The 27,906-nt window shown below is 44.8% G+C and overlaps 1 long non-coding RNA gene across 1 annotated transcript in view; it reads right to left on the bottom strand.

The window, feature by feature from the left end:
- Nucleotides 1-4,328: 4,328 nt before the first annotated feature.
- The window catches only part of LOC121289782, a 71,796-nt gene continuing 48,218 nt past the window's right edge, over nucleotides 4,329-27,906 (bottom strand). The window contains exon 4 of the long non-coding RNA XR_005945649.1: nucleotides 4,329-4,485. This is a non-coding gene — a long non-coding RNA (uncharacterized LOC121289782). The remainder of the gene's footprint in view (nucleotides 4,486-27,906) is intronic.

Genomic DNA, 27,906 nt, shown 5'->3' on the forward strand with positions numbered 1-27,906 from the left:
TTTGAGCAGAGGAAAGTTGTCAGTGGTGCAACATCGACTGACTGGCTCTCTGCTGCTTCGTGGATTGTCAGGGAAAAGCTTTACTGTGAACTGCTAACCTGTGAAGCACATCTGCTTTCCACTGTGAAGAACCAAAATCCCGACAGGCAAAACTGTAGGCTGGAACTTGGAACACATCACAGTGAGGAACACAAGGTTCTCGCAAACAGAGTTTTAAAAAAAGATGTCTTTTTTGGTGTTGCAGTTTTCTCAAATGACTGAAATGGAGCAGTGTATATTGGCCATGTTGTTGGGCTCATAATCCAGAGGCTGAGATTAATAATTTGGGAAAAGTGTGAGTTCTGTTCCTACCCTGGAAGATTGAGACTTTGAGTTCAGTTTTAAAAATCTGGAAATATAATTAATTAAAGCATTGCTGTAAAAACCCAATTGGTCCGTTAATGTCCTTCAGGCAGAAAACCTGCTGTCCTTACCCAGACTGGTGCCTTCGTCTGGACAGAGTAGATAGGGAGAAAATGTTCCCACTCTTGAAAGGATCAAGAATGAGAGGGCACAGATTTAAGATAATTGGCAAAAGAAGCAAAAGCGATATGAGAGAGAACTTTTTCACACAGCAAGCGGGTATGGTCTGAATGCGCTGCCTGAGAGTGTGGTGGAGACAGATTCAGCTGAAGCATTCAAAAGGGAATTAGACTGTTACCTGAAAAGGAAGAGTATGCAGGGTTATGGGGAGAAGGTGAGGGAATTGCTCATTTGGAGAGCCGGTACAGACACGATGGGCCAAATGGTCTCCTGTGCCATAATGATTCTGGTCTAACTATGACTCCAGCCCCAATACCTTAACTGAAGTGGCCTAGCAAGCCGTATAAATAAGTGTAACTGGAAATGGACAATTAAATGCCAGTCTTTCTCCTGACTCTCATCTTGAGACTGAACGTTTTTTTAAAACAAATTACTCTTTGCTAAATTTTAATTCACTCAATCCTATGATAAACGTTAAACATAGAATTTTACCCCGTGCTGCAACTGTTAAGAGGCTCCAGTTCGCGACAGATATGATCCACATAATCTTAACTGACTGTAGTGGAAGTGAGCACAATTAGAAAAATCATTTGGACGTGACCTTGATTAAATATATAATTTAGCAAGACAGGCCTTTCCAATCAAGACTCCCGTATTATTCAGGACAAATGTTGGGGCTGTGTATGATCCCTAGGCCACTCTTCTACAGTTCATGTTGTGTCGGTGGAGAAATCTAAGCATTTCTTGAAGCTATGGAGATTGGAATGAGCATATGTGACATTAATCTAAATTGAATATGTTGATTCCCTTTTTGTGTACTTGGAAGATGTTTTCTCCTTTATTACACTGCTTTTTATTTCAATATGTCAATTTCTGTCTTTTTTTTTACAGTTTTGGGACATAAATAAGGCAATTAACCAAAGAAAATTTTCTCTGAAAATTTGAATGTTACATAATTTAAAGACACTTTTAAAAACTTGTCTTTCTGGCAGAATTTCCAAGGAAAACTATTTGGAAAATTAAAGTTACTGCCTGTCCAAAGTTTGAGAGAGAAGCAATGATGTATCTATTAGGAACATAGGAACAAGAGGAGGCCATTCAGCCCCTCAAGTCTGTTCCACCAGTCAAATAGATCATGGCTGATCTTAGCTCCATATTCCATTAATAGCCTTAATGATCTAACAACAATATCAGTCTAATTTTTCAATTGACATTGGGCTCGTCCCAACAGCTTTTTGGGGAGAAGAGTTTGAGGTTTCTCTTACCCTTTGCATGAAGCAGTACTTACTGACATCTCTGAATGACCTGACTCTAACTTTAAGTTATGCCTCCATATTCTGGATTCTCTGATCAATAGGAAATGGTTTCTCTCTATGATTCCTATCATATCCTTTAATTTTATCTTGATTAAATTTACATGTACAGTATATCTGGATGTTCACATTCTGATTGTGATCAACAGTACAATTTTTTTTCGCTTTCAGTGTAATAAGGTTTGGAGTCTATTATTTAGGACTCAACTAAAGTGGTCAATATTATATTTCCAAACGTGATTTTGTGTCGACAGTATTCAGTAGGTAGATTGATTGACCCATCAAATGTAGCGCCTTTATTAGTGCACCATCTTCTGGCTAAACAAGGTATTTCCAATAACAGGATGCTTCTGAACTGTCTTCTCTCACTCAATCCTGACGATTTAATGCTCATTTCATACGCAGACAGAAAATATTAGATTTTACCTTTAAGCAAACAAACTTTTTTTTTAGTAAATAAAAATGTGTAAAATGGACAGATTTAGAAGAGCTGTCTGGTGACAATTTATTTTCAGGGGAAGTGGGTGTTGCTGGCTAGGCTAGTATTTATTGCCTGTCCCTAATTGCCCTTGAGAAGGTGGTAGTGAGCTGCCTTCTTGAACCTCTGCAGTCCATGTCACCTTCTGTGTCATTTAATCCAGAGCATTGGTGTTATGTACTTAAAAGTCCTCACAATACATTGTTAATTGAGGATCCCTAAATGTAGATTAGTCTGAACATTTCCATGCGTGGTGTGATTGGGATTTCCGTTAATGGAGTTTAGTTACTGAATTCTCTCCATTTTCCAATCTGGCATGTAGATATTTACTGTGTTAATAACTCTCTTTCCAACCCCTGTCCAATAAGTTATTTTTTTCTCCAGTGGTCAGGACAAATTGGCTGTGTTATGCAAACTCATGAACTACCACTTGGAGGAGTCTAAGCTCAATTTGGGTCCACTTGCCTTCGAATTGATCCCTGTCTCCTGCGCAGCAAGTGCTCTCACTCTGAGATGGGAGGTTCCAGTTTGGGAAGTTGAAATTTCTGCAATTTTTCAAATACTCTGTGCACTGGATATTATGGGTCTTTTATCCCATGCTTTGCTGTTTGTGTGAACATTGTGAGGATCCAAAATTAGCCTTAAACTGGGAACAAGCTGGGAACTTGCTTTGCGGTGGACAGGAGTAACACTGCAAACTAAGCAACGTCCTATCAGAGTCAGATCATCTCAGGTGTTTGACTTCCTCATGAACGTGCCCGCTTTCCAGAATTATATGGAGTCACCGCACCAGTATGAATGTGTTTCATCTTACAAGGAATGGTGGAGAATGGTGCACAACCTAAAGCAGGTTTAAAGAAAAAGATTCACATTTATATTTGCACAACCACCTGACTTCCCAGAAGGGTTTTGCAGTCATTGAAGTACTTTTTGAAGTGTAGTCACTGTTGTAACATAGGAAACATGGTCACCAATTTGTGCACTGCAAAATCCCACAAACACAAAAATATGTGATTATGGCTTGTTTTTGTGATGTTGATTGAAGAATAAATATTGGCCAGGCCATAGGGGATAACTCCCCTGCTCTTCTTCAGATGGGATCTTTGACACTTGCCCAAGTGAACAGATGAGGCCTCGGTTCAATACTGCACTGGAGTGTCAGTTTTGATTTTTGTGCTCAAGCCCTGAACATAGCAACTTTCAAAATGAAATTGGATAAGTACTTGAAAAGGTAGATTTGCAGAGCAATGGTAAAGAACAGGAGTGGGAAAGGTCGGGTGGGGGTTAGAATTAATTGGATTGCTTTTTTACTAAGAGCCAGCACAGGCACGATGAATTCAACAAGCTCCTTCTGAGCTGTACATTTCTATATCCTGTGTGTGCATGTGCGCGCGCGCGTGAGAGGGCACCGTGTGTTTATATGTGTGTGCGTGAGAGAGTGGGAGAGGGCACCATGTGTGTGTGTAGCCTGTAATGAGGGGGTTACATTTTTATATCCTGAAAGTTTTATTTTCTTAAGATATTAAGTTTGATGCAAAAGTGACTTGAGTGTAATAAAAGATGTAATCTGGGGAAAAGTACTTTGTGAAAATTTATATTTAGAAGTCTGCCATACCAGCCACTGGCAGGAGATAATTCTAATGATGAACCACATGCCTTGAGGTAAGATGAACAGAACTTCTGCAGTAATTAGAGTGGCTGGGTGGTAAGTATTGATTCCTCCATGTTCAGGTCATTTAACATTTTTAACAAATTTGGATGACCACTTCTTTGAAAGGTATAAACAAAGGAAGCTAAATAATTCATATCATGGTTCACACATTTCTAAAAACTGCACATTTGCTTTAAATATTTTCATCTTTTAGTTTATGTTCATTTTTTATATTGTATTAAAATATGTAACAGGCCTTTGACTGCATTTCCCCCTGGGTCATTGGGAATATATTTATTTTAAAACCACGATGACAAATGTATTACATTTTTGGACTGTTGCTCAAATATTTCTCTTGGACATTCTGGCAAATTGCATTCTCCTGCAATTGGGTCCTTCCTCCTTATGAGCAGGAGTGTATCTTCAGAAAAACTCAGTATTTGCTAATATAGCAAACTCTGTGGTCAAATAGAAACTCTTCTCATTGTATTTAACTTTCTGGATACAAGTCTCCCTGTAACCTATTAAAGTTTTGAAAGTAATAGAATAAACACATTGTTAAAACCAGAGCATAAGCTATAAAGTACAGAGGAGGATTATTAATGGTAACATACTATAATATGGCAATATATAATACAGTAGATTATAGAATATATTTAGTTCTCTTCAAATATAAAATAAAAATTAATAGATAATGATTCTTGGCTAATATTCTTACTAATATTCAACACATTCTCTGCTTTCTATTAGAAGACTGGCCTTTCTGAAATGGACAGAAGTTCTCTTATCTTGGGCAACTTAACTTGTCACTAAAACCCAACTAACCTGAGAAAACTTTAAATTTATGAAACCTCACAATCAGAATCAGTACCAAACTTGTCGGCCGCACTGATTGAAGGAGCCACTTTGAGACCTGGCCCTGATACAAACTCTGGCTTGTACTTGGATAAATCGGCTTCCAAAATTGCCTTCTGTATACATTTTTTAAAGATTCAGGAGACATGTTGCTCAGTTAATGGATGCTAGATTTATTCATTATTTTTAAAGAGGCTGTAGCTGTACTTGGTGGTCCAATTTCTGCTGAAAATAAATGACATATGAATGACACACATGGTCATTAATGTGCAAATTGGTCAGCAACTTGTGGCGAGGAAAACATACCTCATGAATTGCGAATTGTTGCAGGTTGGTCGATTGTTTGTGTCTCTTCGCCATTAGTTTTGAGAAAGCAGCACCCTGCCCTTAACCTCCTCTGTAATTTGCATGAACTTGATGGATTTGCATATTAATTGCCAGATAAACTCACCACAGAAGTTTAGGCTTATTCTCTAACAGTTTAAGTATCCCTTTAATAATGTGATAATTGTTAATGGCTGCTGATCAACCTCTTGGCCTGAAAGTGACCAATTTAAAGTCTGGAGCCTCATTCCTTCAGATTGTGAATTGTTATTAGAGATTTTAAGAATGTTATTTTTAACTCCCATTTATTTTTCTTTTCCCTTCTGTCTGTTTTTCTCTCTCCTAATCAATTTTTTCCCCCCTCTATTTCTCTTTCCATACCTGATTTGTTTCTAGTTTGCCCACTTTCTCAGTCTCTGTTTATTTCTCAATCTTTTAATCTTAATGATTAAGCAGAAACACTGTTTATCCCATTTTTCACTAAGGTCTCAGGTGCTTTGTAAACAGCTCACACTTCAGAAACTTTGTGGGTAAAGATTTTTGAGCTGAGTGGTGCAGGATCAAGCCTAACGGGACACACCATTAAATGCTCTGCTGCAGGAAATTCTGTCAGTATCTTTCATTGTGCATTACTCATAGTAAATAAGGGGTTTATAAGGAATTCAGGAGAAACTTCTTTACTTAGAATGTGGAATTTCTATCAAGTGGAGTGGCTGAGTCAAGCAGCGTGGATGTATTTGAGCAGAAACTACATAAACACATGAGGAAGATAGGAATAGAAGAATGTGTTGATTGAGTGAGTTGAGGTGGATTGAGATAGGGTTGCCAATTGCGATTAAATGTATTTCTGGAAGTTTCAGCACATGACTTGCTGCCATGTTCTAGCCATTAGTCAGCAAACACATCCATTTTTGTGAGGCAGTGCTTTCCTACACCAATTGGAAAGCAGAAAGACGTGATAACCAATTGAGTGATGCTTGACTATCAACCAAACAGCTGCCTTGTTTCCAATTTTCAATATTTTTATATCTGGTAAAGAGAAATATTCAAAGAAAATGACCAAACAAAACAACCTTTTTTCATGTCCAATAATTTTTCTGCAGTGTGTTGAACACAGCAGTGTCCTGGAGATTGATCTTCAATTCCTGGAGACTCCAAGCCAACCCTAGATTGAGAGGAGGCTTGTTGGAGCTTAAACAATGGCACAGATCAGTTGGGCTGTAAATACTATGTCATGTAATAAAGAGCAGCACCTGAGTTGTTTAAGGATTTGATGATATCTCCAAACCATGCCTGTCTTTAACAACAGTATCTTCAGATCTTGCCTGGACTTCAGTGTGCTTCCCATTCTTAATTAGCTCCCACCACCTCTCCCTCCTTACAGGCTTCCTCATGATTGGCCTTTAATAAGCAATTTTTTTGTCACTATACATGTTCATTGTGGGCTTGGCCTAAATAGCCAAGTGGTTATGGTACTGGGTTTGTAACCCCCAGATCAAGAGTTCAAATCTCACAATGGCAAACTATGAAACAATGTAACTTCATCTGAAACAGATGGAAACAGGTTTACTCAAAAGAGTATCAAGAGTTCAAATCTCACAATGACAAAACTTTGAAATATCATCAAGAGTTCATTTTCTTAACGATCTCGTGGAGGTAATTGTGGATTCAGTTGGTTTCCTGATACTGAGGAGAGAAGGTGTGTGGTGTTGGTGTTGCTGCTCCTCAGTGTTTCAACTGTTTCTGCTGCTGCCTTTGGGGTTGTTGCTTCTGCTGTGTGCTGCTGCTGCTTCTGCTGCTGCTCCTCCAGTGCTGCTGCTGCTGCCTTGCCCCTGTGGTGCCAAAGGAGAGAGAGGGAGAGAAGAGAACAGTTGCTGCTGTTGCCACAGGACAGGAAGGCCAGGAGGCCAGGACTGAGTTGAAAAACAACATCCTAGGTGGGTGTCTGAACTGTGTATTTTTGTTTAAGGTGGGGGCAATTAAGGACTGTGTTTTGTAGGGGGAGGCAAGAAGACTGCCAGAGGAGTTGGGGAAGGAAGAGAGGGAGGGTGTGTGTGTGTGCTGAAACCATCTTTCTGCCACCCCTCCCCCCAACCCAGCCCTTTTCCCAGTAAGGCCAGCAATAGCTGGTGAAGACATCGCCTCCCCCTGCCTGAAGAACATCAGGCCCCCACCCACCGTCCATCCACCATCGAGGACACCCACCTGGACATTTACCTCTTTCCCTCCTGTGCCTCCCTGTCTTTTACTCCTCTCCCTCCTCTCCTCTCCTGCCTAAAAGAGGGGAGGTTGTTTCTACCTCTCTCCCCCACCCCCTTTCCTCAAACAAAATGGCCAATCCTTCCCAGGGTGGGCGTGACTCTGGCCCTAAGGCCAATTCACCATCGCCTGTGGCCGGGCCCTCGAGGGCTAATGCGGAGGCGGTTTTGTCACCGGTGGCAGGGCCTCAAAAAAAGAAAACCTATGCAGGGGTGGTTGCTTCTGCGGCTCCAGCTGCTCCCGCTGCCCTGTCACCATTCCGCCTCCTCACCAGGGCCCTTGGGGTAAAGAGCTATGCTCACCCTGAAATGACAATAGAGGCCTGCGTAAAGGCTATGGCTGGGGTCGTCGGCCCCTCAGCCATTGTCGCGGCCTCTAAAATGTATGGGAAGGCCATATTCTTCTTGAGGTCCGAGCGGGCGGTGCACCTCGCCCTGCAAAAAGGACTCACTGTGGGCGGGACTTTTCTGGCGGTGGACCCCCTTGAGGCCACCGCCCAGAGAATTATTATTTCGAACGTCCCGCCTATTCTATCCAGTGAGCTCCTCTTCCCCCACCTTAATAAATTGGGGGAGGTCAGGTCGGGGGTTGCACCAAACCCGCTCGGCCTCAAAGACTCGGCCCTCCGCCATGTGTACTCCTTCCGGCGCCAAGGTATTTGTCTGCTTGGCCCGGGAGGAGTGCCTGGAGGGGGCCTTCATTATCAATTTTGAGGGGACCGCCTATCGGGTCTTCTGGACCGTGGAGGGCGTGCGGTGCCATGCTTGTAAGGAGGCGGGGCACGTGAGGAAGAACTGCCCCGCCTCCAAGGCCACGAGCCCCACCCAAGCGGCCACGGCTGGCACTGCCCCTCCTCCCCCCGCCACCACTCCATCTCCCTCCCCGCAAGGGGAAGCGACGCCGGCGGCCACTGCCATCTCGGCTGCCGGTGAGGCGGGGGGAGAGCCCCCACGCCGTAAGAAGGCGCGGAGGAAGACGCGCAACCTGGAGGCGGTCCCTGAAACGCCCCAAAACCCTCAAACACCTGCAAGCACCGGCTCGGGGGAAAAGACATCATCCGGCCCCGGCGTCGTGTCCGCGTGTGCTCCCGGGCCCGTGGGTGCTAAGGCGCCGAGTGCTGGGTCCGGCGTCGTCCCTGCGCGTGCTCCCGGGGCCGGCGGGGAAAAGACACGGGACCCCGAGCCGGGTAATCTAACGCCCAAAACCCAGAGGGTGGAGTGTCCGGGAGGGCTGGACAAGGAGGAGGGGGCCTCGGAAATGGAGGTCTCCCTAGCCCCCAGCCTGACCCGGAAGAGACGTCACGCTTCGGAGGAGGAGGTGGGTGATGCCCAAACTGAAGAAGTTGGGTGTGTCCCTTCCCCCGATGAAGAGGTGGTGGCGTCTCCACCAAGTAAAATCTTGCCCTGTCCTCTGGGGGAACTCAAAACCCCTGCACCGACTCCCACCACTGTTACCCCCGTCAACCTGCTGCAGTCCCCTGAACAGGGCCCCTCGGGGGTCACTGAAGGCACCTCCCTTGAGGTGGTGCCCGACTCAGGAACCCTCGATACCCCCAAGGTACCTTCTGGCTCGTCGGGGGACTGTAGCTTTCAAAATTTAAAAAATGTTAACGGGTCATTGGGTGGCGGCGAAAAGGAAGGCCTTCCCGCTCCCTCCCAAACCTTAGCACCGGGCGTCCTAGTTTTGGGTCAGGAGCTTGTCCTGAGCTCCCCGGATGACCCGGTGCCGGGAGGAGAGCGGGCATCAGAACTGCCGCTGCCCTCTGACCCAAAACCTTTAGAGGAGACCAGAGAGGACCCCTCTGGCCTTGATCCTGGGGGTGGGATCGAGGTACAGGTGGGGCCAGCTGGCAGCTCCGAATCAGCCCCCGTACTCAATGCGAGGGAGGGGTCGGAAGCTGGAGGCGACAACCTGGAGGAGGACGGGGTGTCCGTGGTGAGCGCTGGAGATTACGCTGAGTCGCTCTCAAGCGAGGCGGTGGATCCCCTGGTGCCCTCCACTGACTCCCCCCTCATCCCCCCAAGGGAACTCCGGGACTTTTTGGCGAGTCATCGCGGTCGCCGAGACAGGGTTCAGTTGGCCTTGGACCGGTGGCATTCTTTTCCGCTGGTGTTCTGGTCCACTCGCGAGGCTCTCAAGTCTCCTGAGTTGGATAGGAACGCGCGGCGGAGGGTCCAAACGTTTCTCGCTGGGCTCCTGAAGGAGAGGAAGGACTAAAAAGTCCTCTTCTTCTTTTTAATGACTTAAGGTGAAGGTTTGATGTACCTTTGACAATGAAGACGACTATAGCCAGCCTCAACATCCACGGCAGCAGGGCCGCACAGCGCAAGTTCCAGAACTTCTCGGTCCTCAGGGACGGGAAGTATGCGTTGTGCTTCCTGCAAGAAACCCATACCGTTCCGGGAGACGAAGCCACGTGGCTCCTGGAGTGGCGAGGGGGGGTCTACATGAGTCACCTAGCCTCCAATTCTGGCGGGGTGGCTATCTTGTTGGCCCCGCATTTTCAGCCGGAGATCTTGGGGGTCAAGGAGCCGGTGCCAGGCCGGTTGCTGCACCTGACTGTGCGTCTGGGGGGGGCGGTGCTTCACTTTGTGAATGTGTACGCTCCCCTGGGCACGCAGCAGCAAGTGAACTTCTTTGAAGAAGTGTCCACTCATCTCGGCTCCATCGACGCTGGCGAGTGCATCGTCCTCGGGGGGGATTTCAATTGCACCCTCGGGGTCCGGGACCGTCACGGTACCCCGCACTGCACGCGAGGTGCGAGTAAGTTGCGGGACCTGGTCAGGTCCTTGGACTTAGTGGACGTCTGGCGAAATCTCCATCCTGACTCCAGCGTGTTCACCTTTGTGTCACCTGGAGTCGGAGCGTCCAGACTCGACCGCCTTTACGTTTCGAAGGCGTACGTGTCCTGCGTTCCGGCTGCCTCTATACAGCAGGTTCCGTGCACGGACCACCGTCTGGTGTGGGCGGAGCTCACTTCGTTCTGCGCTCGGACGGGGTCCACGTACTGGCATTTTAATAACCTGTTGTTGGAAGACCAGCGGTTCCTGGACTCGTTCTGCCGCTTCTGGGCCGGCTGGAGAAGGAAGCAGGGAGGCTTCCCCTCCTTGAGGCTATGGTGGGACGTGGGCAAGACTCACGTCCGAGTTTTCTGTCAAGAGTACACGAAGGGGTCGACAAAGAGACGCAAATCCAGGGTCGAGGAGTTGGAGAAGGAGGTGCTCGACCTGGAGGCACGTCTCCGTCAGCCCGACGCGGACCCGGCCCTGCGGTCGGTGTACGATGAGAAGAAGGGCGCGCTGCGGGACCTGCAACTGGTCGGGTCTCGGGGCGCGTTCGTGAGGTCGCGGATCTGTTTCCTTAAGGAGATGGACCGTGGCTCCCCCTTCTTCTACTCGCTGGAAAAAAGGCACGGGGTGCATAAGCAGCTCTTTACGCTGCTGGCCGACGACGGATCCCTTGTCTCAGATCCGGAGGGCATCAGGGCCATTGCCCGAGATTACTACACTGCCCTGTTCTCTCCGGATCCGTCCAGTGAGGAAGCTTGCAGAGTTTTGTGGGAGGACCTGCCGCAGGTCGGCCCGGAGTGCGCCGGAAAGCTCGACTCCCCTATAAGTCTGGGTTGAGCTGACCGGCGCACTCGACGGTCTTTCTAGGGGCAAAACCCCGGGACTAGACGGGCTGACCGTGGAGTTCTTCAGGGCGTTCTGGGACGTCTTGGGGAGCGACTTCGCGGGGGTCCTGGGGGAGAGCATTGCTACCGGGGAGATGCCCCTTTCGTGGCGCAAGGCCGTGATTGCCCTGCTGCCGAAGAAGGGGGATCTCCGCCTTCTTAAAAACTGGCGCCCGGTCTCCCTCCTCAGCACGGACTACAAAATCTTCGCCCGAGCCATGTCTTCTCGGCTCGGCACCGTGCTGGACCACATGATCCACCCTGACCAGTCCTACACCGTCCCGGACCGAACCATTTATGATAACATCCATCTGGTCCGGGACATCATCCACCATTCCCAGAGGGCTGGTCTGTCGAGCGCCTTCCTGTCTCTCGATCAGGAGAAGGCGTTCGACAGGGTGGATCACGAATACTTACTTGGAACTCTGCGAGCTTTCGGGTTCGGGACGCATTTTGTCGCCCAGATCCGACTTCTGTACACTGCCGCGGAGTGTCTAGTGAAGGTTAACGGGTCCCTGATGGCGCCCCTTCGCTTTGGGAGAGGGGTACGTCAGGGCTGCCCCCTGTCTGGCCAGTTGTATTCTATTTGCGTGGAGCCTTTCCTGCGCCTCTTGCGGAGGAGGTTGTCGGGATTGGTTCTGCGCGGGCCGGGCATCGGGGTGGTCCTTTCGGCTTACGCCGATGACGTGCTCCTTATGTTTAGTGACCCGGCTGACCTGCGGAGGATGCGCGAGTGCCAGGAGGTCTACTCTGCCGCTTCTTCTGCCAGGATCAACTGGGGTAAATGTTCTGGACTCCTGGTCGGTCAGTGGCAGATGGATCCTCTACCCGAGGAGCTCAGGCCTTTCACCTGGAGCAGGACCAGCCTCCTCTACCTGGGGGTCCATCTCTGCCCCGCTGAGGAATCCTGGCCGGCAAACTGGCAGGAACTGGAGACGAAAGTCACCGCTCGCCTGTGGCGCTGGACAGGACTGCTCCGAGTGCTATCTTACCGAGGTTGAGTTCTGGTCATAAACCAGCTGATTGCCGCCATGTTGTGGTATCGGCTGGTCACTTTGACCCCTCCCCCGGACTTTGTCACAAGAATCCAGAGATTGTTAGTCGACTTCTTCTGGGACAAAAGATTGCACTGGGTCGCTGCCGAGGTTCTGAGTCTCCCGCTTAGGGAGGGTGGTCAGGCGCTAGTGTGCCTACGCACACAGGTGGCGACTTTCCGCCTTCAGACCCTGCAGCGATACCTCTACGTCGAGCCTCCTCCTAGATGGTGTGCCCTGATGACGTATTTCTTCCGTCAGGTGCACGGCCTGAATTATGACGTGCAGCTCTTGTTTATAGAACAGCTGGGCCTCGGTGGCTCCTTGCAGGCGTTGCCCGTCTTTTACCAGGACCTGATCAAAGTCTGGAAAGTGGTCGCCTCGCGACGCAGCTCTCCCCCGTCAGGAGTAGCGGCTATCGTCAAAGAGCCGCTGCTCAGGAATCCGCCCCTCCGTCCTTTTCAGTGGTTGGCGGAGAGGAGGGCTGTGGCCGCAGGGGTGACCAGGATCGGGGACGTGCTGGGTGGTGGAGGACTGGGCTGGATGCTCCCGCAGGAGTTGGCGCGACGCGCGTCTGTGAGTGTCCAGGTCGCAGCCGATGCCATCCAAGACCTGAGAATGGTTGTGCTCGGACCCGACGTTATTTTGGGTCTTGAGGCGGCCCAGGTGCGCGGTGGTCTTCCGTCTGAGCGTTCCCCTGTTCGGACGGAATTCCACATTGGCCCCAAGCCCCGAACCCTCCCTCGGGTGCTGGTGCCCCGCAATATGAGCCGCCTCGGGGACATGCCCTCTGTGCCTTTTGGCACGGCAAAGAGGGGCTTTTTGTACGGACTGCTGCTGCACACCTTCCATTTTCTCGCCCTTGTCCGTCGACCGGACACGCCCTGGCGTGCCTTGTTGCCGTCCGGTGGCGGAGGCCCCCGATGGGAGGCCCTCTACGGAGGTGTCCTCCCCCTTTCTATCGGGGACCTGGGTTGGAGGGTGTTGCATGCAGCAGTCCCTTATAATAAGAGGATGCATAGGTTCACGGACTCTCAGGACACGTGCCCTTTTTGCGGTCTTGTGGAGTCCGTGGACCATGTATACATAGGGTGTTGTAGGCTGCATTCCCTTTTTAGTTATTTGAAAAACCTTTTATTGATGTTTTGTTTGCACTTCAGCCCCACGCTCCTGATCTATGGGCACCCGGTGCGGAAGGGGGTCGGGAAGGAGGAGGACCTCCTCGTGAACCTGCTCCTGGGCCTGGCCAAGTTGGCAATTAACAGGTCCAGGCAGCGGGCGATCGACGGGGGAGTCCCGCTCGATTGTTTGTCCCTCTTCTGTGGCTACGTTCGCTGCCGGATGTCCCTGGAGAAGGAGCACACGGTGTCTGCTGGCACTCTCGAGGCCTTCCGTGCTCGGTGGGCACTGCGGGGACTGGGGTGTTTTGTTGACCCCTTTAATCACATTTTGATTTAAAGTTTGTAAGTTTCCTTTAAACTTTGTTCTTGGTTTTACAGCTGACCTGAATTAGGGGCTGTGCCTGATTTATCCCAATTTTGTTGATTTGGTTTTCATTTAAAAGATTATCAAGAGTTCAAATCTCACAATGGCAAACTATGAAACAATGTAACTTCATCTGAAACAGATGGAAACGGGTTTGTACTCGAAAGAGTTACATGTTCATTGTGCAGTGTGTTGACAAAGGCCCTGATTAGCAGTACAAAGGGTGAATACCCCATGAGCACCATCCATCGGTCTTGCTTCCCTGTTTAGTCGCATCGTCTCTTCCATTAAATTTAATACAGAGGAAAATATGTTGATTCAATTTAAAAGACAGCATTTACAATGCTTTTTTATTGTTTATGTTTATTCTTTCATGACACTTGAGTGCCGCTAGCTAGGCAGCATTTATTGCCCATCCCTACTTGCCCTTGAACTGGCTGGCTTGCTAGGCCATTTCAGAAGGCAGTTAAGAGTCAACCATGTTGCTGTAGGTCTGGAGTCACATGTAGGCCAGGTTTCCTTCCCTAAAGGCCCTTAGTGAACTAGATGGGTTTTTACAATAATTGATGATCATTGTCATGGTCACTAGCTTTATATTCCAGATTTATTAATTGAATTTAAATCCCATCCACTGCTGTGGTGGGATTTGAATCTGCTTGCCTGGAACATTACCTCTGGGTTACTAGTCCAGTGACTTTACCACTACATCACTGTCTTGCCATGGTGTGATTTAAAGGAACAAATGATGCATTATACATCTATCTATCAGTTTATTGCTTCCAAGTTTAGGAGGGCCTATTCTTAGTTTGGCATACTATCTAAAAGTAGCTCTGATGTATATGCCTGTGGATTTGGAATTGTTGGCGGAGAAGTTCAGCTACAACACTGAGGTAGTTCACATGACCATTAGTGACATGATGGAACTGTGCACTCCAGTTGCTGAGTATTCTGAAGGTATGAGAGAAGCTTGAAGCACCAAATATCAGTGACTATTTATCCTGAATATTATCCAGCTGATACATGTTGTGATAGTTACAGAAAAGTAATCGCGGTGAGAACTGTTTTCAATGCAAAATTTAGACTAAAATCTGTGGCTGAAAAGAGTTTACTGTGCGCTACCAACATTAATGTTCATTAATAACATCATATGTGATGTGCTGCCACTTTACAGTTGAATATGTTAGGGGCAAAGCTCTATGGCAATAACCTTTTTCTGACATTGTCCATCCTCTGAATACTTTTGAGCTGAGAATGAACACATGATCAATCTACATCAATAATTAAAGGCCACTGAGTCCGAGTAGACAGAGAAAATCCAGGGAATATATCATTCACTTGGTCTTCATTAGGTCTTTAGCAACATTCATATTTCAGACTTCTAAAGAAATTGGAAGTAACAGATTTTCAGTCAACACAAGTGACTTGTTGCTTGTCCATAGAAAACCAGAAGTGAAGAACCTGTTCCAGCACCAGTGACTACTCAGTTTGCCCAGGTGCCCTCTACTCTTAATAACCAGTGAAGAGAAGGGAATTTCCAATATCTCAAATGTAAAGGCAGTGGCAAGCAGTGTGGCTGATTGACCAGAGAAGAGGAGGCTGATGGTTGAATTTATAGGGCTAAAGATGGATGGCATTTTCTGTGGAGAAAAACTGAAGGGAAAACACACTGGTCAAGGGATACAGCAATGTGTTCATAACAATCAAGCCCTTTCTTAAATTAGCTCTTTGGGATTGGGCGAACAACAACCCCATCAGGTACCATCCCTAAAGGGGAAAATGAATAGGTGTCCATCAGTGAATGTGGAGGAGATCCATAATCATCTTTGTCAGATGAGGGTGATGTGCAACTGTGGTTACCAAGGGAATAGTGCTAATAGGGCAAGGTTGAAGGGAATTCACTGCTTCAGTGTCCAATTATCATGCAGTTTCTTATTTCCTGCCAGCTTCCTTATAATTCATTCACAGGATTTGGGCAAGGCCAGCATTTATTACCTAAGTAAACAGTACAAACCTGAAGAAATTGCACTCTTGGTGTATAAAGTAATGATGAGACATAATTTCTCTTGAGAAGGCATGGAAGTGAGCAGCAGTGATGATTCTGGATGGGTATCAGCAAAATTTGTTCTGAGGAAAGGATAATAAATTTTGAGATAGAGACCTTGAGAACCTCATTTTAAGATTAGAGAGGAAATTAATTAAATCAAACCAGGTAAACTGATGAAGGCTTCAACTATAAGGGGGCATTAATTAAGAATAAGGAACTTAGGAGTGTAACGAAAAGTTGAATAAAACTCTTTCATTGGTAGGGTAGCATTGTGGTATCAGTGAGAAGAAAATTCCTTGAAAGGGACCTCTACAAATGGGTTCAAGAGATATGTAGGTGCATTTCTGGAGAGAGAGTGATTGAGGGACCTGGAGAGATGGCAGATAGGTGAGGTTTGTCGATTTAAACGAAAGCAGGGCGTGTTAGGCTTAATGTCTTTTTTCATTTTCTTAAAACCCTGCGGCTCTTATGTCCTCACGAGCTGGTGGGTGCACAGTCATGGTGCAGAGGAGTGTTGGCTGGAAGTGATGTGCACTTATCCTCTAATATAATTGCATACTGAGGATGTGAGAATGAATTAATAAAAAGTTGGCAGAAGATAAGAGATGGCATTATCATTAGACATTGAGCAGTGAATTCCCTTCAACCTTCACAGTCAAATATGATTATGGACCTCCTCCACATTCACCGATGGGTGCCCATTCATTTCCCCTTTAAGGGAAGGCACCTGATGGGACTGGTTGTTAGCCCAATCTCAAAGGCCTAATTTAAAACAGGGTCACTTGTTTGGTACACATTGCTGAATCCCTACTCTAGTGTGTTTCCCCTTCAGTTTTTTTTTCCAGAGAAAATGCCATCTATCATTCATTAGCCCAATAAATTCAATCATTACCCTCTATTGCCCACACTGCTTGTTGTTATGTACACATTTGAGGTATTATTGGAAATTCCCTATTCTACACCAGTTATTAATAGCAGGAACTTCAGAAGGCCTCCTGGAGAGACTGTGTAGTCACTGGTGGTGGAGTAGGCTCTTCCCTGCTCCTCAGTTAGTTTTCTACTGACAAGTCACTTTTCTCTCATGTTCCTGCCCTTTCACCTGCAGCCTGCAGCCATTCAGGGTTAGAGCAGTAATACAAAGAGTGATAGAGTAGTGCTGTGTGTTGCGCAGAACCTGTTTTAAAAAAAAAATTCCAGTGTCTCTGAGATTTGATCTAAAACTGTTAAGGTTCCTCCTGCCCTCTCTGAATTGATGCAATCTATGGCAAACACTCAGCCCTAGGCCAAGTAAGATTCAATCCCTGCTCTGCACAGTTTGGGATTGAATTGCATTGGTTTGAAAGGCATCACCCTCTGAGGGAGGATGAGTGGGGTAGCACCTCCTAGTAGCTGGGAACAGAATACATCATCATTACAGCACCAGGGATGGGTTGGTCAATGTGAGCTGATGCAGAGGGATAATTCATTACAGGACAAAAAATGTATATATTTTTTACTCCAGTCCTTGTATATTTAATTTTTTGACAGCCTTTCCTGCAGCACAATGATAAACATGAACACGCTCAGCCGAGTGAGATGTCCATTGTGTAAAATTCAAAAATAGCACCATGGTGCCACACACCGGTTGCTGAGAGGTACTGCATTGGTCAAACTGCACATGTCGGAATGAAAAAAAGCAAAATACTGCGGATGCTGGAAATAAAAAGGGAAAATGCTGTAAATACTAAACAGGTCTGACAACTTCTGCGAAGTAGAGTAATGCTTCTGATGAAAGGTCATCAACCTGAAACATTAACTCTGTTTCTCTCCTTCCATAGACCTGCTGAATATTTCCTGCATTTTCTGCTTTTATTTGTTAAATGAATATCAGAGAGAGAAAAGATAGCTGAAGTGAATTAAGATGGTTAATGAAAATAAAATGATTGAAAGCAATTAAACTCTGCAAGTCAATGCTTGACCAATTTCCAGCCAAGGCTCAATGGTAACACCCATGCCTGAGAGTCAGAAGGTCAAGGGTTCAGGCCCCACTCCATTGCCACGTCCAATGCTGTACTGAAGGAGTGCTGCATTGTTGGAGGTGCTGTGTTTTGGATGAGACTCTAAACTGAGGCCCTGTAAACCCATCGTGCTATTCTGAGAAGAGCAGGGGTGTCTTGGCCAATATTTATCTTTCAGCCTACATCTGAAAATAGATTATCTGGTCATAAAGAGAGAGGAAGTACTCAAAGGGCTGAAATCCTTGAAAGTTGATAAGTCACCAGGACCAGATGGATTGTTTCCGAGGCTGCTGAAGGAAGTCAGGGAGGAGATAGCAGATGCTCTGAGGATGATTTTCCAATCTTCACTAGATACAGGGGAGCTACCGGAGGACTGGAGAAATGCAAACATAGTTCCATTGTTTAAAAAGGGATCAAAGGAAATGCCAAACAATTATAGGCCAGTTAGTCTTACATCGGTGGTGAGCAAATTAGTAGAATCAATCCTGAGAGATAGGACTAACTGTCATGTGGAAAGGCAGGGACTAGTCAGGGATGGTCAGCATGGATTTGTTAAAGGAAGGTCTTGCCTCACAAATTTGATTGAATTCTTTGAGGAAGTGACAAGAAGGGTTGATGAAGGTAGTAAAGTGGATGTTGTGTGCATGGATTTTAGCAAGGCATTTGACAAGGTCCCACATGGCAGATTGGTCAGGAAAGTAAAAGCCCATGGGATTCAGGGTAATGTGGCAAACTGGATAAAAGGTTGGCTTTGTAACAAGAAACAAAGGGTAATGGTCGATTGATGCCCTTGCAAATGGAAAGTTGTCACAAGTGGTGTTCCACAGGGCTCGGTGTTGGGACCCTTGCTATTTGTCTTATATATTAACGATTTGGATGTGAATCTGGGGGACACAATTGGGAAATGTGCAGACGACACAAAGATTGGCCGAGTAGTGGATAGTGTAGAGGATAGCAATCATCTCCAAAACGATATAGATGGGTTGGTGGAGTGGGCGGTAAAGTGGCAGATGGATTTTAACATGGAGAAGTGTGAGATCATACAATTAGGGAGGTCAAACAGTTAAAGGGATTACACAATAAATGGGAATATACTAAGAGGGGTAGATGAAGTGGGAGACCTTGGCGTACAAGTACACAGGTCCCTGAAAGCAGCAGTTCAAGTAAACAAGATTGTAAAAAAGGCATATGGAATGCTCTCCTTCATTGGCGGAGGTATAGAATTTAAAAGTAAGGATATAATGTTGGAATTGTATAAAACACTGGTGAGGCCACAACTGGAGTATTGTGTGCAGTTCTGATCACCACATTACAGGAAGGACGTAATAGCTCTGGAAAGAGTGCAGAGGAGGTTTACAAGAATGTTGCCAGGGTTAGAAAAGTGTAGCTATGAGGAGAGATTGGATAGGTTGGGGTTATTTTCCTTAGAACAAAGAAGGCTGAGAGGTGACTTGATTGAGGTGTACAAAATTATGAGGGGAATAGATAGAATGGACAGGATAAAATTGTTTTCCTTGGTCGAGAATTCTAGAACCAGGGGACTTAGATTCAAGATAAGTGGCAGAAGGTGTGGGGGGGCATGAGGAAGAACTTTTTTACGCAGAGGGTAGTGGGTGTCTGGACTTCGCTGCCCAAGGTGTAGAGCAGAAACTCTAAACTCTTTTAAAAAGTACATGGATCTGCATCTTAAATGCTGTAAGCTGCAGGGCTATGGGCTGGATGCAGGAAGGTGGAATTAGAAAGGGCACCTGGGCGTATTCGGGCTGGCGTGGACAAGATGGGCAGAATGGCCTCCTCCTGTGCTGTAACTTTTCTATGGTTCTATTTAATTTTACTGCTGTTTGTGAGGCCTTTCTGTGTGCAAATTGGCTGCCTAATTTCCTGCTTTACAGTAGTGACTGCGTTGCAAAAGTTCTTTATTGGCTGAGCAACACCTTGAGATGGTCCCAGGCTGTAAAATGTTCTATATAAATGGAAGTTCTTTCTCTGATTTTTTAATGAACATTCTTATTTTGGAATTGAGAGTTGGTAACTTTGTATTCCTACTGGGGTTGTTGTAGAGAGGGAGTTCTGCAGAGGGGGCGGTTGCCGGTGGGGGTGGGGGGGGGTTCTTCAGAGCTTAGAAACCTATCAATAAATCTACACTTTCAGCAGTAGTGTTACTTCCATTGGCTTCCCTTATAGATATGTTAAGCTAGATCGCTTCTTCTGATTTGATGAAGGATTGCATGGGTGTTGGCTATTTTTGGTGCTCATTTAATGCACTCCACTGGGTTGGCTCTCAGGTGGATGTCCCACTTTGTTGGCCAACAGCTCCATCATGAAAACATGTTGACCTATGAGAGGCCTACAACATTGGTAAGGCATCCACAAGTTCATCCCACATCAGTAATGTAGTTTAATGGTCAGCATTTCAGCCTTGTGCTATTTCACAAGAAAAATCTCTCTCTTTCTCCCACTGGTTGATGGCCACAACCTTTAATCCTAATTATTTGGAGGGCGGGACCAGTCTATCACAAGCAGCCAGATTCATTGTTGGGTGAGAAGAAAGTTCTACTGCAACCAGTTTGTAGAGGGCAGGAATGGAGCTTGTGAGAACTTTACAGACTTTTTTTTCTCCCGCTTTAAGTTCTACATGGGTTTGGGCTTCTTCCTCCCTCTAATCCAACACTGGTGATAGACTCTTCAAGCCATTTTAAGCCCCTCTGCCCTGCTATCTGTCACACCTTGAACAATCCTCTCCAAACCTTTGCTTTTGACCATGCTTTTGGTCATTCTGCTTTCTGAAGTAAATGTTTACAGTAATTCCAAGTAGTTCACATTGCCAAGTTTTTTTGTCATGGAGATTGTTTTCAGATGAGTTGATGGCTTCTGAGAGCCACACTTATACATACTTTTGTTTAACCTCTTTGGGGACAAGTATTATACGTGACGAGGTTTATTCTCTCAAATGTGAAATGCAGGTGATTTTTTTTGAGTAAAGAGGGTGTTGCGTGGTGTGAATGTACTACACAGCTTTGTTTGAGTGTTCCTGTCACTGCACTTACACGATGACTTGAGTTTGGAAATAATCAAGTGGGGTTTGAGCGAGGGTAACCTTTACTTAATTTCAAAATATTCCACAAGATTCTCATATTTAGGATTTAGCGATAGGGCCCTGTTGTGACATGGTCAGTTTGTGGGTCAGTTCGTGGTGTTTGGTTATGTTGTGTAACATTGACAGCTGACTTTGGATCATTTATACGTTTATAGCTGGCAGTCCCTCTGTTGCTGTCCAGTAAGCAGGACAAATTTTGTATTGGTCAGTCGAGGTCCCGCACAAAATCTGGCAAATGGCATGAACAATCAGCAGGACGCTTGTGAAACTCGGACTGTGAGCTCTCAGCCTAACCAATCTGACAGCACGAAATTCAGCTTCCTGTGTCTGTCCCTGCAAACCACCCTTTACTGCACTTTAGTTACCCTGTAATAACTGCAGCTTGGAATGTTTTTTATTCTAGTATAATAAATAAAATCAGTGTTGGCTAGGAATCACTTTTGGGTGATTTTAGAGGCTGCATCTTATAGCACCCGTATGACTTTCCTCTGCCTGTTGTTTTAATGGAGATGTTAACACATTGGCAATGAGCCAGCCCCTTTGATTAAAAACATCAACAAAGGAACATTGTGTGAACTTGTTTAGCATTTATCTGCTGCTCATGCACACAGGTGGATCTGTATCAAAAAGATGAAGATATTTGGTTAAGACACTAGAGCACAAAGCCTAGGCTGGCACACTCAGTGCAGCACTGAGGGAATGCTGCTGTATCTGAAAATGGGCATTAAATCAGGGTCCTGTTTGCCGTCAGGTGGACGTAAAAGATCCCATGGGATTATTAGAACAAGGGAGTTCTTTCCAATGTCCTGGAAAATATCTACCCTTCAACAATTATTAAAACAAATTATCTGGTCATTAGTGTTTTGCTGTGTATAAATTGACCGCTGTTTCCCCTACATAGCAATGGTGACTACACTTCAGAAGTGTTTAATTGGCTGTTAAGTGCTTTGGAGCATCCTGAGGTCATGAGAGGCACTAAGTGTAAGTCTGTCTTCCTTAATACTTGGTTGCAAACCTTTGCCACACTCTGGTCTTAAGCTATTGTCTCAATGATGTGGAGTCATCCAACTTGAAGAGTTAAAATTGTTTCATTACGGTAGTTAATTCCAGAATGTCCTCACCCCCATGTGACAATTCTGGGCTATCATGAGTCCAGGACACCAATAGCGAGCTGGATTTATCTAGCACATGTATAGAATACACTGATTATTGTTGTAAATAGATTCAGTTCACAAATAATATTGTCGGGGTGAGATTCCTAATGAGATTATCTGTTTCCCTGCAAAATTGATGCCCCTACAATTACTGTTATTTTCACACTAACCCTTGGAAGAGAGTTATTAATGAATTAAAAGACAAAAGTACATTAGGCTTCTAAATAACAAGAAATGAGTGAATGAATTATCAGATATTGAAACATTGCTGGGATGAGAGGACAGAGGAGGGAGAGATACTCCAGTTCCTGCAGAAAATAACTCACCCATCTTCTTTGCTCCATCATGCTTTAACAATTTCTAAATTCATCACTGCTGCTAGCTACACTGGTGGGTACTTAAGGTTTGTTCCTGTAGTACAAGTGATTGAATGTCAGCCATATCTACAGCATATGATAACCTCATGTTCCACTACACGCTCAGCCTGACTTTTGATTTTCGCTTGCATTAAGGAGAAAATTCAGATTTTCTTTGAGCTGTTGCCATTTCTAGGGGCTGCCCATGTTTACTCACTTCCCCAATCAGCCATAAAGGGTTATTTGGTTGTAAGGCTTCTCAACAAATCAAGAGTAGGCGACACCTTTGAGTCTTCCATGGGCAGCTTTGCAAATCTAGACTGAGGTTTTAATAGGGATAGGTCTGTCAGACAGATGAGACAGACCCGAGATAATCCCACACTTTCAGGCACTAAAGCTTCCCATCTGATTGCCAAGGGCTTTCAGATCAATGTAAATGAAACACTTGAGACCAATCAGAAAGTGCATATCTGCAATGTCATTGGTCTATGCCAAGGGAACTTCAGGTCAATAGGGAAGTACATGCTGTCATAATCACACCAGCCATTCACAACACAGAAAATATTGCAACCAAATTGCAATCAAAATGTTGGTTGGTAGATTTAATATTCATTAACCTAAATAAGGTGATGTGAATTTTATCAGCATTTTTGAGTGACAGTATAAATTGAACTGTTAACTGGACCAATTCTCAGGGAGTTTCCCCTCCCTGTATTGTTCGGAAACTGCAGTGAACAACAGCTTGCTTTCATGGCAATCTATAATCCGGCCTGTTAGAAAATGCACTATAAAATGGCCTTGCCAAATCTGTGATGACATTATAGGATGATAAATATGCTCTCAAAATCGGCAAGCCTGAATTGGACATTTTTGAAGTTGAGGAGACTTTAATCTGAGAAGATAACTCAGAACTTTAAAAGGAACTTCTGACAACAGAATGAAATAACCACTTTTTCAAAGAAAAAAGCCCCACAACAAACATTCACATCTTCATCTGCTGCAATAAATAACACCCTGTAATACAGCTGGCTGCGTTCCTTTCTTTAAAGCCTGATGGTTAGTGAAACTGTGATTATGTTCAGTTTGATATACTGTAATATGTTGTCAGTGAATGTATTTATCACATGGACAAGTGACACATCCCAGACTTTGAACCATGTTGAAGACAGAATATATATATCTTTCTGCAAAGAACCAAGTGAAGATCAGCACAGAATTTTCCTTCGCTATCATAACATGTAGGAATTCTGTTTATGTAATATTCACTAATACTTTAAGATTTTATACCTCTCAGATGGCAAGGTTAAAGAATCAAGCCAATTAGTTTTTTTTTTAATAACATCTTCGTTTGATGGATGTTTAGTAGTTCAGACTCGAAGCAGGTTTCATGGTTGCAGGCTAGCCTTAGTGATATCAGGCCTGACACTAACTGCTTCTGCAGCATCACCACTAGGGAAGAAACCTCCAGGCTACTCCCTCCCCCAAACTGCCTTGCAAGCTGTATCTGCTGAAGGTGAATGGTGCAAAAAAACTCTGTAACCTCCTTCAGTGCTACAGCTCTCGATGATCACTGTGTTCCTCCATTGCACATCCTGATATCCTTGGCTCCATCATTTATGCCTTCAGCTGCCTAGGCCCAAAGTGTGATGAAAGTATAATAATTTTCATAACATTTTTCTGGTTTACTGTGAAGTAGGTTTATAAGGGGAAGTATAGTTGGATCTGTGTGTGATTTAATTACATGTTGTAGTCAAGTAGACTTCAAGTTTGAAATCATCAAAAGCTGCTGGGGGTTGACATACTAATGATTAAACATGGATGCTGGTTCAGCATGTCAGGTGTGAAGGGAATTTGCATTTGTTGATAAATGAAGGGATATTTGGATTTCAAAGGGATCTTAGTCTGTTTACAACTAGCCAGATAAGCAAGGCTAAGGAATGTTTATTTTCCGTAAAGATTGCTGACAATATATATTGGGGACATGAAATATTATGAGGAAGACACAATTTCAAAGACATACGGAACAACAGAATTTACATATTGAAAAGAGAAAAACATATATAAAGGAGAATGAAGGTTATGTGTCAGAAGTCCATGTAAGACCTAACAGGAGTGTGTGAAATAGCCTTAATGAAGCCTCCAGCCATTTATGCATTAGTCTGCTATATAACAAAACTGAAGTTGAGGGAAAGCCCTTTGGAATTCCACTGTCACGTGGGTATTGTGTTAACTTGCTGGTTCTGTTTTAAATCTAAAATCTATTTTTAACAGTTGCCTTAAAGGGAGCGTAACTGGGATTCAGGATAATTAGGAATTTTAGGAGTTATAATATCAGTAAGGAATATGTAGTCTTATGTATGTGCTTGAAATCTTTTATATTTTGTTACTAAATATTTTGATTTAAAATTTTTAAAATCTCTAAGGGTCTTGGTGGACCTATTACTTCTGATTTAAGTGCACGCATCTCATAATAAATATAAATTGCAAAACCATTGTGATAGTGTGACCAAGTTTCCCTCGTGGATTTGGTCCATCTGGCATCCATCACTGCCATGTCATAATACTAAACTCTGGGAATCCCTACTTAAACCTCTCCAATCATCTGTCTCTCTCCCCTTTTAAAATATTTCTTCAAATCAACCTCCATGATCAAAATTTTGATCACCTATCTTAATATTCCTTAACAAAAACAGAAAATGCTGAAAAAACTCAGCAGGTCTGGCACCAGGCCTTCAAGTCATATTAGATTCAAAATGTTAACTCTGTTGTTCTCTGCATAGATGCTGCCAGACCTCCTGAGTTTTTCCAGCATTTGCTGTTTTTATTGCCAACTTCCAGCATCCGCAGCATTTTGTTTTTAATTTAATATTTCATTATGTGGCTTGGTGTCAAATGGTTGTCTGATACTACCCTTGAGTTGTTTTACAACAACAATTGATAATATAAATCTGAGTTGCTGTTGTTCCAGGATCTGCAAAATTCTGGAGTTAAGCTTTTTACATATATTTCTGTAGCATTTACAGCCACATCCTAAGTGATATTTATCAGTGTTTATACTCCACACAAACCTCCTCTGTTATCATGTTTGGGTTAGATAAATTCTATTCCTTTCTCTCTCATCTCTTTACTTCACCTTAAATGGATCTTTGCTGCTCACCTCAACTATACCTTGTTGTACAGTAAGTCCTCACTTAAAGTTGTCATTGCATTCCTGAAAATCATGGCTTTAAGTGAAATGATTTTAAGCGAGTCACATTGTCCCATTAAAACCAAAATAAAAGCTGTACTTAGGTTATGTAGGACCTTGCTCACCAGAAAATCATTAAAACATTATACCCTATAAGTTGAAATACTCTACAAGCAAGGAGCAGGAATAGGCTTTTCAGCCCCTTGAGCCTGTTCCACCATTTAATAAGATCATGGTTGATCTGACAGTAACCTGAAATCTGCATCTCACCTACCCCTATCAACCCGTTGCTTATCAAGAATCTATCTAGTTCTGTCTTAAAAATATTCAAAGCCTCTGCTTCGACCACCTTTTCAGGAAGAGAGTTCTAAAGACTCACAACCCTTTGAGTGAAAAAGTTTCACCTCATCTGTTTAAAATGGGAGACCCCTTATTTTTAAACAGTGACATTACATTGCTAACTTCCTATATTGGTAAATGCAATAACTTTTATATTTTTTAATGTATTTTATCTTAAAAAATATGGTAATTTTCTACTTCACTCCCGCTCGTTGCTGATCCTGCTTGCCACTGATCCTACTTCCTGAACCCCTTGCTCGCCACACATCCTGTTCGCTAATCCTTCTGGTCTCTGGGGACCTTTCCTATCGCCAACTCTCTGGTTTGCGGCCTCTCCTGCTACCTAACCCACCCTCTTACTGCCGACCCTATGACTTTGTGGCCTCTCCTACTCTCTTCTCCCTGACTCTTCCACATGCTGTTTTCCTCTCTGTGAGCAAGAGCACTGGAGATGACCGGCAGGAGGCGGAAGGAGCAGCCTTGACTTCCAGCCACCCGTCTCCAGTGGCTCCTCTCACTGCAAGGGTTCAGAAGAGGGAAGCAGGGAGCAAGAGCATTGGGAAAAAAAATTGATTACAATGACCCCAGCTCAGCACTTCTGCACCGTTGAGACCCACATTTTCACAACCCCGGACCTCTGGCTCTGGATCGGATTGGATCTGAATCTGAGCCTGAGTCGGCACACTGGTTCAGGAGAGAGCAGTGGTGAGCAGGAGAGTCAGGGAGTGGGAGATTCGGCAGGACAAGGATCAATAAGAGGGTGGGTGAGGGAGCGTGAGAGGTCACTCCAAAATGGAGCCAATCGGGTCACGTGGTCCTGTGTCAGACAACAACTTTAAAACAAATCTTTCAAGGCTAACTGAGAATACAGACTCCAGGTGGGCCAAGTAGATCAAGTGACAGTGGGAGAACATTTAGGGGACAGTGATCGTTGTATCATAACGTTTAGGATGATAGTGGAAAATGACATTGGTCAATCCAGAGTAAGAATAATCAACTGGCAGAGAGCGGACTTCAAAGGGACGGAGCTGGGCTGGATAGACTGGAACCAAAGGTTGGCGGGAAAAACAGGAGCTGAACATTGGGCTACTTCCAAAGAGGAGATGGTTTGGGCACAGTCAAGGTATGTTCCCTCAAAAGGGAATGGTAGGACAAACAAATCCAGAGCTCCCTGGATGACAAAGGAGATAGAAATTATATTAAAGAAGAGAAAGTGTGCTTACGACAGGTGTCAGGTAGTAAATGCAATTGCGAACCAAGAATACAGAAGGTTCAGTCGGGATGTGTGAAAGCAAATATGAGAAGCAAAGAGGGATTATGAAAAAAGACTGGCAGCTAACATAAAAGGAAATCCCAAAGCATTCCATAAACACATCAATAGTAAAAGGGTGGTAAAAGGAGGTGTAGGGGGAGATTAAGGGCCAAAAAGGGGATTTACACATAGCAGCAAGAGGCATGGCTGAGGTGTTAAATGAATACTTTACATCTGTCTTTACCTATGAGGCAGATGCTGCCCAGGCCCTGGTGACAGAGGAGGAAACGCAGTCACTAGAAGGGTTTCAAATTGATAAGGATAAAGTATTGCTACTTAAAGGTGACAAGGCACCGGGACCAGATGAGATGCTTCCAAGGATATTGAAGGAAGTGAGAGTGGAAATTGCAGTGGTACTGGCAATAATCTTTCAATATTCCCTGGATTCGGGGGAGGTGCCGGAGGACTGGAGAATTGCAAACATTATGCCCTTGTTCAAGAAAGATTGTAAAGTTCTACCCTACAATTACAGACCAGTCAGTTTAACTTGGGCGGTGGCGAAACTTCTAGAAACAGTTATTCGGAATAGAATTAATAGTCACATGGAAAAATGTGGATTGATTTGGAAGAGTCAGCATGGATTTGTTAAAGGAAAATTTGTTAAAGAGAAAGGAAAATTAACTTGCTGGAGTTTGTTGAAGAGGTAACAGATGATTGTTGAGGGCAAGGCCATTGATGTGGTGTATATGGATTTCCAAAAGGCGTTTGATACATTGCCACACAACAGACTTGTGAGGAAAGCTGGAGGTCATGGAATAAAAGGGACAGTAGCAATGTGGATACAAAATTGGCTGAGGGATAGGAAATAGAGAGTAATGGTTAATGG

This window comes from Carcharodon carcharias, chromosome 17 (assembly GCF_017639515.1).
Source record: "Carcharodon carcharias isolate sCarCar2 chromosome 17, sCarCar2.pri, whole genome shotgun sequence".
Taxonomy (NCBI): domain Eukaryota; kingdom Metazoa; phylum Chordata; class Chondrichthyes; order Lamniformes; family Lamnidae; genus Carcharodon; species Carcharodon carcharias.